Here is a 9,732-nt window from a genome sequence, read left to right on the forward strand (position 1 = left end):
GTAGTGACATGTGGCAAGACGCTCCTCAGTGCGTGTCATGCTTGGGCCTCTCTCCTGGAGGCGCTCAGTCAGACCGAGTGCTGACATAAGGCAAGACGCTCCTCGGGGCGCGTCTTGCTGGGGCCTCTCTCCTGGAGGTGCTCTATCAGACCCAGTGGTGACACGTGGCAAGACGCTCCTCGGGGCGCGTCTTGCTTGGGCCTCTCTCCTGGAGGAGCTCAGTCAGACCCAGTGGTGACACGTGGCAAGACGCTCCTCGGGGCGCGTCTTGCTTGGGCCTCTCTCCTGGAGGCGCTCAGACAGACTGAGTAGTGACATGTGGCCTGACGCTCCTCGGGGCGCGTCTTGCTTGGGCCTCTCTCCAGAAGGCCCTCAATCATACCCAGTGTTGACACGTGGCAAGACGCTCCTCGGGGCGCGTCTTGCTTGGGCCTCTCTCCTGGAGGCGCTCAGACAGACTGAGTAGTGACATGTGGTCTGACGCTCCTCGGGGCGCGTCTTGCTTGGGCCTCTCTCCTGGAGGCGCTCAGTCAGACCCAGTGGTGACATGTGGCAAGACACTCCTCGGGGCGCGTCTTGCTTGGGCCTCTCTCCTGGAGGCCCTCTGTCAGACCCAGTGTTGACATGTGTCAAGACGCTCCACGGGGCGCGTCTTGCTTGGCCTTCTCTCACTGGAGGCCCTCAGTCAAACCCATTGTTGACATGTGGCAAGACGCTCCTCGGGGCGCGTCTTGCTTGGGCCTCTCTCCTGGAGGGGATCAGTCAGACCGAGTGCTGACATGTGGCAAGACGCACCTCGGGCCGCGTGTTGCTTGGGCTTCTTTCCTGGAGGCCCTCAGTCAGACCCATTGTTGACATGTGGCAAGACGCTCCTCGGGGCGCGTCTTGCTTGTGCCTTTCTCCAGAAGGCCCTCAATCAGACCCAGTGTTGACATGTGGCAAGACGCTCCTCGGGGCGCATCTTGCTTGGGCCTCTCTCCTGGAGGCGCTCAGTCAGACTGAGTAGTGACATGTGGCCTGACGCTCCTCGGGGCGCGTCTTGCTTGGGCCTCTCTCCTGGAGGCGCTCAGTCAGACCCAGTGTTGACATGTGGCAAGACGCTCCTCGGGGCACGTCTTGCTTGGGCCTCTCTCCTGGAGGCGCTCAGTCAGACCGAGTAGTGACATGTGGCAAGACGCTCCTCGGGGCGCGTCTTGCTTGGACCTCTCTCCTGGAGGCGCTCAGTTAGACCGAGTAGTGACATGTCGCAAGACGCTCCTCGGGGCGCGTCTTGCTTGGGCCTCTCTCCTGGAGGCGCTCAGTCAGACCGAGTGCTGACATAAGGCAAGACGCTCCTCGGGGCGTGTCTTGCTGGGGCCTCTCTCCTGGAGGCGCTCAATCAGACCCAGTGGTGACACGTGGCAAGACGCTCCTCGGGGCGCGTCTTGCTTGGGCCTCTCTCCTGGAGGCGCTCAGTCAGAGCCAGTGGTGACACGTGGCAAGACGCTCCTCGGGGCGCATCTTGCTTGGGCCTCTCTCCTGGAGGCACTCAGTCAGACCCAGTGTTGACACGTGGCAAGACATTCCTCGGGGCGCGTCTTGCTTGGGCCTCTCTCCTGGAGGCGCTCAGTCAGACCCAGTGTTGACATGTGGCAAGACACTCCTCGGGGCGCGTCTTGCTTGGGCCTCTCTCATGGAGGCCCTCTGTCAGACCCAGTGTTGACATGTGTCAAGACGCTCCTCGGGGCACGTCTTGCTTTGGCCTCTCTCCTGGAGGCCCTCTGTCAGACCCAGTGTTGACATGTGTCAAGACGCTCCTCGGGGCGCGTCTTGCTTGGGCTTCTCTCCTGGACGCCCTCAGTCATACCCATTGTTGACATGTGGCAAGACACTCCTCGGGGCGCGTCTTGCTTTGGCCTCTCTCCTGGAGGCGCTCAGTCAGACCGAGTGCTGACATGTGGCAAGACGCTCCTCGGGCCGCGTGTTGCTTGGGCTTCTCTCCTGGAGGCCCTCAGTCAGACCAATTGTTGACATGTTGCAAGACGCTCCTCGGGGCGCGTCTTGCTTGGGCCTCTCTCCTGCAGGCGCTCAGTCAGACCGAGTGCTGACATGTGGAAAGACGCTCCTCGGGGCGCGTCTTGCTTGGGCTTCTCTCCTGGAGGCGCTCAGTCAGACCCAGTGGTGACATGTGGCAAGACACTTCTCGGGGCACATTTTGCTTGGGCCTCTCTCCTGGAGGCCCTCTGTCAGACCCAGTGTTGGCATGTGGCAAGACATTCCTCAGGGCGCGTCTTGGTTGGGCTTCTCTCATGGAGGCCCTCAGTCAGACCCAGTGTTGACATGTGTCAAGACGCTCCTCGGGGCGTGTCTTGCTTGGGCCTCTCTCCTGGTGGCGCTCAGTCAGACCCAGTGTTGACATGTGGCAAGACGCTCCTCGGGGCGCGTCTTGCTTGGGCTACTCTCCTGGAGGCCCTCAGTCAGACCCATTGTTGACATGTGGCAAGACGCTCCTCGGGGCACGTCTTGCTTGGGCTTCTCTCCTGGAGGCGCTCAAACAGACCGAGTAGTGACATGTGGCAAGACGCTCCTCGGGGCGCGTCTTGCTGGGGCTTCTCTCATGGAGGCACTCAGTCAGACCCAGTGTTGACATGTGGCAAGACGCTCCTCGGGGCGCGTCTTGCTTGGACCTCTCTCCCTGAGGCGCTCAGTCAGACCGAGTAGTGACATGTGGCAAGACTCTCCTCGGGGCGCGTCTTGCTTGGACCTCTCTCCTGGAGGCGCTCAGTCAGAACCAGAGGTGACATGTGGCAAGACGCTCCTCGGGGCGCGTCTTGCTTCGGCCTCTCTCCTGGAGGTCCTCTGTCAGACCCAGTGTTGACATGTGGCAAGACTTTCCTCCGGGCGCATCTTGCTTTGGCCTCTCTCCTGCAGACCCTCAGTAAGACCCATTGTTGACATGTGGCAAGCCGCTCCTCGGGGCGCGTCTTGCTTGTGCCTTTCTCCAGAAGGCCCTCAATCAGACCCAGTGTTGACATGTGGCAAGACGCTCCTCGGGGCGCATCTTGCTTGGGCCTCTCTCCTGGAGGCGCTCAGTCAGACTGAGTAGTGACATGTGGCCTGACGCTCCTCGGGGCGCGTCTTGCTTGGGCCTCTCTCCTGGAGGCGCTCAGTCAGACCCAGTGTTGACATGTGGCAAGACGCTCCTCGGGGCACGTCTTGCTTGGGCCTCTCTCCTGGAGGCGCTCAGTCAGACCGAGTAGTGACATGTGGCAAGACGCTCCTCGGGGCGCGTCTTGCTTGGACCTCTCTCCTGGAGGCGCTCAGTTAGACCGAGTAGTGACATGTCGCAAGACGCTCCTCGGGGCGCGTCTTGCTTGGGCCTCTCTCCTGGAGGCGCTCAGTCAGACCGAGTGCTGACATAAGGCAAGACGCTCCTCGGGGCGTGTCTTGCTGGGGCCTCTCTCCTGGAGGCGCTCAATCAGACCCAGTGGTGACACGTGGCAAGACGCTCCTCGGGGCGCGTCTTGCTTGGGCCTCTCTCCTGGTGGCGCTCAGTCAGAGCCAGTGGTGACACGTGGCAAGACGCTCCTCGGGGCGCATCTTGCTTGGGCCTCTCTCCTGGAGGCACTCAGTCAGACCCAGTGTTGACACGTGGCAAGAAATTCCTCGGGGCGCGTGTTGCTTGGGCCTCTCTCCTGGAGGCGCTCAGTCAGACCCAGTGTTGACATGTGGCAAGACACTCCACGGGGCGCGTCTTGCTTGGGCCTCTCTCATGGAGGCCCTCTGTCAGACCCAGTGTTGACATGTGTCAAGACGCTCCTCGGGGCACGTCTTGCTTTGGCCTCTCTCCTGGAGGCCCTCTGTCAGACCCAGTGTTGACATGTGTCAAGACGCTCCTCGGGGCGCGTCTTGCTTGGGCTTCTCTCCTGGACGCCCTCAGTCATACCCATTGTTGACATGTGGCAAGACACTCCTCGGGGCGAGTCTTGCTTTGGCCTCTCTCCTGGAGGCGCTCAGTCAGACCGAGTGCTGTCATGTGGCCAGACGCTCCTCGGGCCGCGTGTTGCTTGGGCTTCTCTCCTGGAGGCCCTCAGTCAGACCCATTGTTGACATGTTGCAAGACGCTCCTCGGGGCGCGTCTTGCTTGGGCCTCTCTCCTGCAGGCGCTCAGTCAGACCGAGTGCTGACATGTGGAAAGACGCTCCTCGGGGCGCGTCTTTCTTGGGCTTCTCTCCTGGAGGCGCTCAGAAAGACTCAGTGTTGACATGTGACAAGACGCTCCTCGGGGCGCGTCTTGCCTGGGCCTCTCTCCTGGAGGCGCTCAGTCAGACCCAGTGGTGACATGTGGCAAGACACTCCTCGGGGCGCATCTTGCTTGGGCCTCTCTCCTGGAGGCCCTCTGTCAGACCCAGTGTTGGCATGTGGCAAGACATTCCTCAGGGCGCGTCTTGGTTGGGCTTCTCTCATGGAGGCCCTCAGTCAGACCCAGTGTTGACATGTGTCAAGACGCTCCTCGGGGCGTGTCTTGCTTGGGCCTCTCTCCTGGAGGCGCTCAGTCAGACCCAGTGTTGACATGTGGCAAGACGCTCCTCGGGGCGCGTCTTGCTTGGGCTACTCTCCTGGAGGCCCTCAGGTAGACCCATTGTTGACATGTGGCAAGACGCTCCTCGGGGCACGTCTTGCTTGGGCTTCTCTCCTGGAGGCGCTCAAACAGACCGAGTAGTGACATGTGGCAAGACGCTCCTCGGGGCGCGTCTTGCTGGGGCTTCTCTCATGGAGGCACTCAGTCAGACCCAGTGTTGACATGTGGCAAGACGCTCCTCGGGGCGCGTCTTGCTTGGACCTCTCTCCCTGAGGCGCTCTGTCAGACCCAGTGTTGACATTTGGCAAGACACTCCTCGGGGCGCGTCTTGCTTGGGCCTCTCTCATGGAGGCCCTCTGTCAGACCCAGTGTTGACATGTGTCAAGACGCTCCTCGGGGGAAGTCTTGCTTTGGCCTCTCTCCTGGAGGCGCTCAGTCATACCCATTGTTGACATGTGGCAAGAAGCTCCTCGGGGCGCGTCTTGCTTGGGCTTCTCTCCTGGAGGCCCTCAGTAAGAACCATTGTTGACATGTGGCAAGACGCTCCTCGGGACGCGTCTTGCTTGGGCCTCTCTCCAGAAGGCCCTCAATCAGACCCAGTGTTGACACGTGGCAAGACGCTCCTCGGGGCGTGTCTTGCTTGGGCCTCTCTCCTGGAGGCGCTCAGTCAGACCCAGTGGTGACACGTGGCAAGACGCTCCTCGGGGCGCATCTTGCGTGGGCCTCTCTCCTGGAGGCGCTCAGTCAGACCCAGTGTTGACACGTGGCAAGACGCTCCTCGGGGCGCGTCTTGCTTGGGCCTCTCTCCTGGAGGCGCTCAGTCAGACCGAGTGCTGACATGTGGCAAGAAGCTCCTCGGGGCGCGTCTTGCTTGGGCTTCTCTCCTGGAGGCCCTCAGTCAGACCCATTGTTGACATGTGGCAAGACGCTCCTCGGGGCGCGTCTTGCTTGGGCTTCTCTCCTGGAGGCGCTCAGAAAGACCCAGTGTTGACATGTGAAAAGACGCTCCTCGGGGCGCGTCTTGCTTGGGCCTCTCTCCTGGAGGCGCTCAGTCAGAACCAGAGGTGACATGTGGCAAGACGCTCCTCGGGACACGTCTTGCTTGGGCCTCTCTCCTGGATTCGCTCAGTCAGACCGAGTAGTGACATGTGGCAAGACGCTCCTCGGGGCGTGTCTTGCTTGGGCCTCTCTCCTGGAGGTGCTCAGTCAGACCGAGTGCTGACATAAGGCAAGACGCTCCTCGGGGCGCGTCTTGCTGGGGCCTCTCTCCTGGAGGTGCTCTATCAGACCCAGTGGTGACACGTGGCAAGACGCTCCTCGGGGCGCGTCTTGCTTGGGCCTCTCTCCTGGAGGAGCTCAGTCAGACCCATTGTTGACATGTGGCAAGACGCTCCTCGGGGCGCGTCTTGCTTGGGTCTCTCTCCAGAAGGCCCTCAATCAGACCCAGTGTTGACACGTGGCAAGACGCTCCTCATGGCGCGTCTTGCTTGGGCTTCTCTCCTGGAGGCCCTCAGTCAGACCCAGTGTTGACATGTGGCAAGACGCTCCTCGGGGCGCGTCTTGCTTGGGCCTCTCTCCTGGAGGCGCTCAGTCAAACCGAGTAGTGACATGTGGCAAGACGCTCCTCGGGGCGCGTCTTGCTTGGACCTTTCTCCTGGAGGCGCTCAGTTAGACCGAGTAGTGACATGTGTCAAGACGCTCCTCGGGGCGCGTCTTGCTTGGGCCTCTCTCCTGGAGGCGCTCAGTCAGACCGAGTGCTGACATGTGGCAAGAAGCTCCTCGGGGCGCATCTTGCTTGGGCTTCTCTCCTGGAGGCCCTCAGTCAGACCCATTGTTGACATGTGGCAAGACGCTCCTCGGGGCGCGTCTTGCTTGGGCCTCTCTCCTGGAGGCGCTCAGTCAGACCCAGTGTTGACATGTGGCAAGACGCTCCTCGGGGCGCGTCTTGCTTGGGCCTCTCTCCTGGAGGTTCTCAGTCAGATCCAGTGTTGACATGTGGCAAGATGCTCCTCGGGGCGCGTCTTGCTGGGGCTTCTCTCATGGAGGCACTCAGTCAGACCCAGTGTTGACATGTGGCAAGACGCTCCTCGGGCACGTCTTGCTTGGGCCTCTCTCCTGGAGGCGCTCAGTCAGACCCAGAGGAGACATGTGTCAAGATGCTCCTCGGAGCGCGTCTTGCTTGGGCCTCTCTCCTGGAGGCGCTCAGTCAGACCGAGTGCTGACATGTGGCAAGACGCTCCTCCGGGCGCGTCTTGCTTGGGCCTCTCTCCTGGAGGCACTCAGTCAGACCCAGTGTTCACATGTGGCAAGACGCTCCTCGGGGTGCGTCTTGCTTGGGCCTCTCTCCTGGAGGCGCTCAGTCAGACCGAGTGCTGACATGTTGCAAGACGCTCCTCGGGGCGGGTCTTGCTTGGGCTTCTCTCCTGGAGGCCCTCAGTCAGACCCATTGTTGACATGTGGCAAGACGCTCCTCGGGGCGCGTCTCATTTGGGCCTCTCTCCTGGAGGCTCTCAGTCAGACCCAGTGTTGACATGTGGCAAGACGCTCCTCGGGGCGCGTCTTGCTTGGGCTTCTCTCCTGTAGGCCCTCAGTCAGACCCATTGTTGACATGTGGCAAGACGCTCCTCGGGGCACGTCTTGCTTGGCCTTCTCTCCTGGAGGCGCTCAAACAGACCGAGTAGTGACATGTTGCAAGACTCTCCTCGGGGCGCGTCTTGCTGGGGCTTCTCTCATGGAGGCACTCAGTCAGACCCAGTGTTGACATGTGGCAAGACGCTCCTCGGGGCGCATCTTGCTTGGACCTCTCTCCCTGAGGCGCTCAGTCAGACCGAGTAGTGACATGTGGCAAGACGCTCCTCGGGGCACGTCTTGCTTGGACCTCTCTCCCAGAGGCGCTCTGTCAGACCCAGTGTTGACATTTGGCAAGACACTCCTCGGGGCGCGTCTTGCTTGGGCCTCTCTCATGGAGGCCCTCTGTCAGACCCAGTGTTGACATGTGTCAAGACGCTCCTCGGGGGAAGTCTTGCTTTGGCCTCTCTCCTGGAGGCGCTCAGTCATACCCATTGTTGACATGTGGCAAGAAGCTCCTCGGGGCGCGTCTTGCTTGGGCTTCTCTCCTGGAGGCCCTCAGTCAGACCCATTGTTGACATGTGGCAAGACGCTCCTCGGGGCGCGTCTTGCTTGGGCCTCTCTCCAGAAGGCCCTCAATCAGACCCAGTGTTGACACGTGGCAAGACGCTCCTCGGGGCGCGTCTTGCTTGGGCCTCTCTCCTGGAGGTGCTCAGTCAGACCCAGTGGTGACATGTGGCAAGACGCTCCTCGGGGCGCGTATTGCTTGGGCCTCTCTCCTGGATGCCCTCTGTCAGACCCAGTGTTGACATGTGGCAAGACTCTCCTCGGGGCGCGTCTTGCTTGGGCTTCTCTCATGGAGGCCCTCAGTCAGACCCAGTGTTGACATGTGTCAAGAAGCTCCTCGGGGCGTGTCTTGCTTGGGCCTCTCTCCTGGAGGCGCTCAGTCAGACCCAGTGTTGACATGTGGCAAGACGCTCCTCGGGGCACTTCTTGCTTGGGCTTCTCTCCTGGAGGCCCTCAGTCAGACCCATTGTTGACATGTGGCAAGACGCTCCTCGGGGCACGTCTTGCTTGGGCCTCTCTCCTGGAGGCGCTCAGTCAGACCGAGTAGTGACATGTGACAAGACGCTCCTCGGGGCGCGTCTTGCTTGGGCCTCTCTCCTGGAGGCGCTCAGTCAGACCCAGTGTTGACATGTGGCAAGACGCTCCTCGGGGCGCGTCTTGCTTGGGCCTCTCTCCTGGAGGTTCTCAGTCAGATCCAGTGTTGACATGTGGCAAGATGCTCCTCGGGGCGCGTCTTGCTGGGGCTTCTCTCATGGAGGCACTCAGTCAGACCCAGTGTTGACATGTGGCAAGACGCTCCTCGGGGCACGTCTTGCTTGGGCCTCTCTCCTGGAGGCGCTCAGTCAGACCCAGAGGAGACATGTGTCAAGATGCTCCTCGGGGCGCGTCTTGCTTGGGCCTCTCTCCTGGAGGCGCTCAGTCAGACCGAGTGCTGACATGTGGAAAGACGCTCCTCCGGGCGCGTCTTGCTTGGGCCTCTCTCCTGGAGGCGCTCAGTCAGACCCAGTGTTCACATGTGGCAAGACGCTCCTCGGGGTGCGTCTTGCTTGGGCCTCTCTCCTGGAGGCGCTCCGTCAGACCCAGTGTTGACATGTGGCAAGACGCTCCTCGGGGCACGTCTTGCTTGGGCCTCTCTCCTGGAGGCGCTCAGTCAGACCGAGTGCTGACATGTTGCAAGACGCTCCTCGGGGCGGGTCTTGCTTGGACTTCTCTCCTGGAGGCCCTCAGTCAGACCCATTGTTGACATGTGGCAAGACGCTCCTCGGGGCGCGTCTCATTTGGGCCTCTCTCCTGGAGGCTCTCAGTCAGACCCAGTGTTGACATGTGGCAAGACGCTCCTCGGGGCGCGTCTTGCTTGGGCTTCTCTCCTGTAGGCCCTCAGTCAGACCCATTGTTGACATGTGGCAAGACGCTCCTCGGGGCACGTCTTGCTTGGCCTTCTCTCCTGGAGGCGCTCAAACAGACCGAGTAGTGACATGTGGCAAGACTCTCCTCGGGGCGCATCTTGCTGGGGCTTCTCTCATGGAGGCACTCAGTCAGACCCAGTGTTGACATGTGGCAAGACGCTCCTCGGGGCGCGTCTTGCTTGGACCTCTCTCCCTGAGGCGCTCAGTCAGACCGAGTAGTGACATGTGGCAAGACGCTCCTCGGGGCACGTCTTGCTTGGACCTCTCTCCCTGAGGCGCTCTGTCAGACCCAGTGTTGACATTTGGCAAGACACTCCTCGGGGCGCGTCTTGCTTGGGCCTCTCTCATGGAGGCCCTCTGTCAGACCCAGTGTTGACATGTGTCAAGACGCTCCTCGGGGGAAGTCTTGCTTTGGCCTCTCACCTGGAGGCGCTCAGTCATACCCATTGTTGACATGTGGCAAGAAGCTCCTCGGGGCGCGTCTTGCTTGGGCTTCTCTCCTGGAGGCCCTCAGTAAGAACCATTGTTGACATGTGGCAAGACGCTCCTCGGGACGCGTCTTGCTTGGGCCTCTCTCCAGAAGGCCCTCAATCAGACCCAGTGTTGACACGTGGCAAGACGCTCCTTGGG

The sequence above is a fragment of the Nothobranchius furzeri genome, chromosome 15, assembly GCF_043380555.1.
Source record: "Nothobranchius furzeri strain GRZ-AD chromosome 15, NfurGRZ-RIMD1, whole genome shotgun sequence".
Taxonomy (NCBI): Eukaryota; Metazoa; Chordata; class Actinopteri; order Cyprinodontiformes; family Nothobranchiidae; genus Nothobranchius; species Nothobranchius furzeri.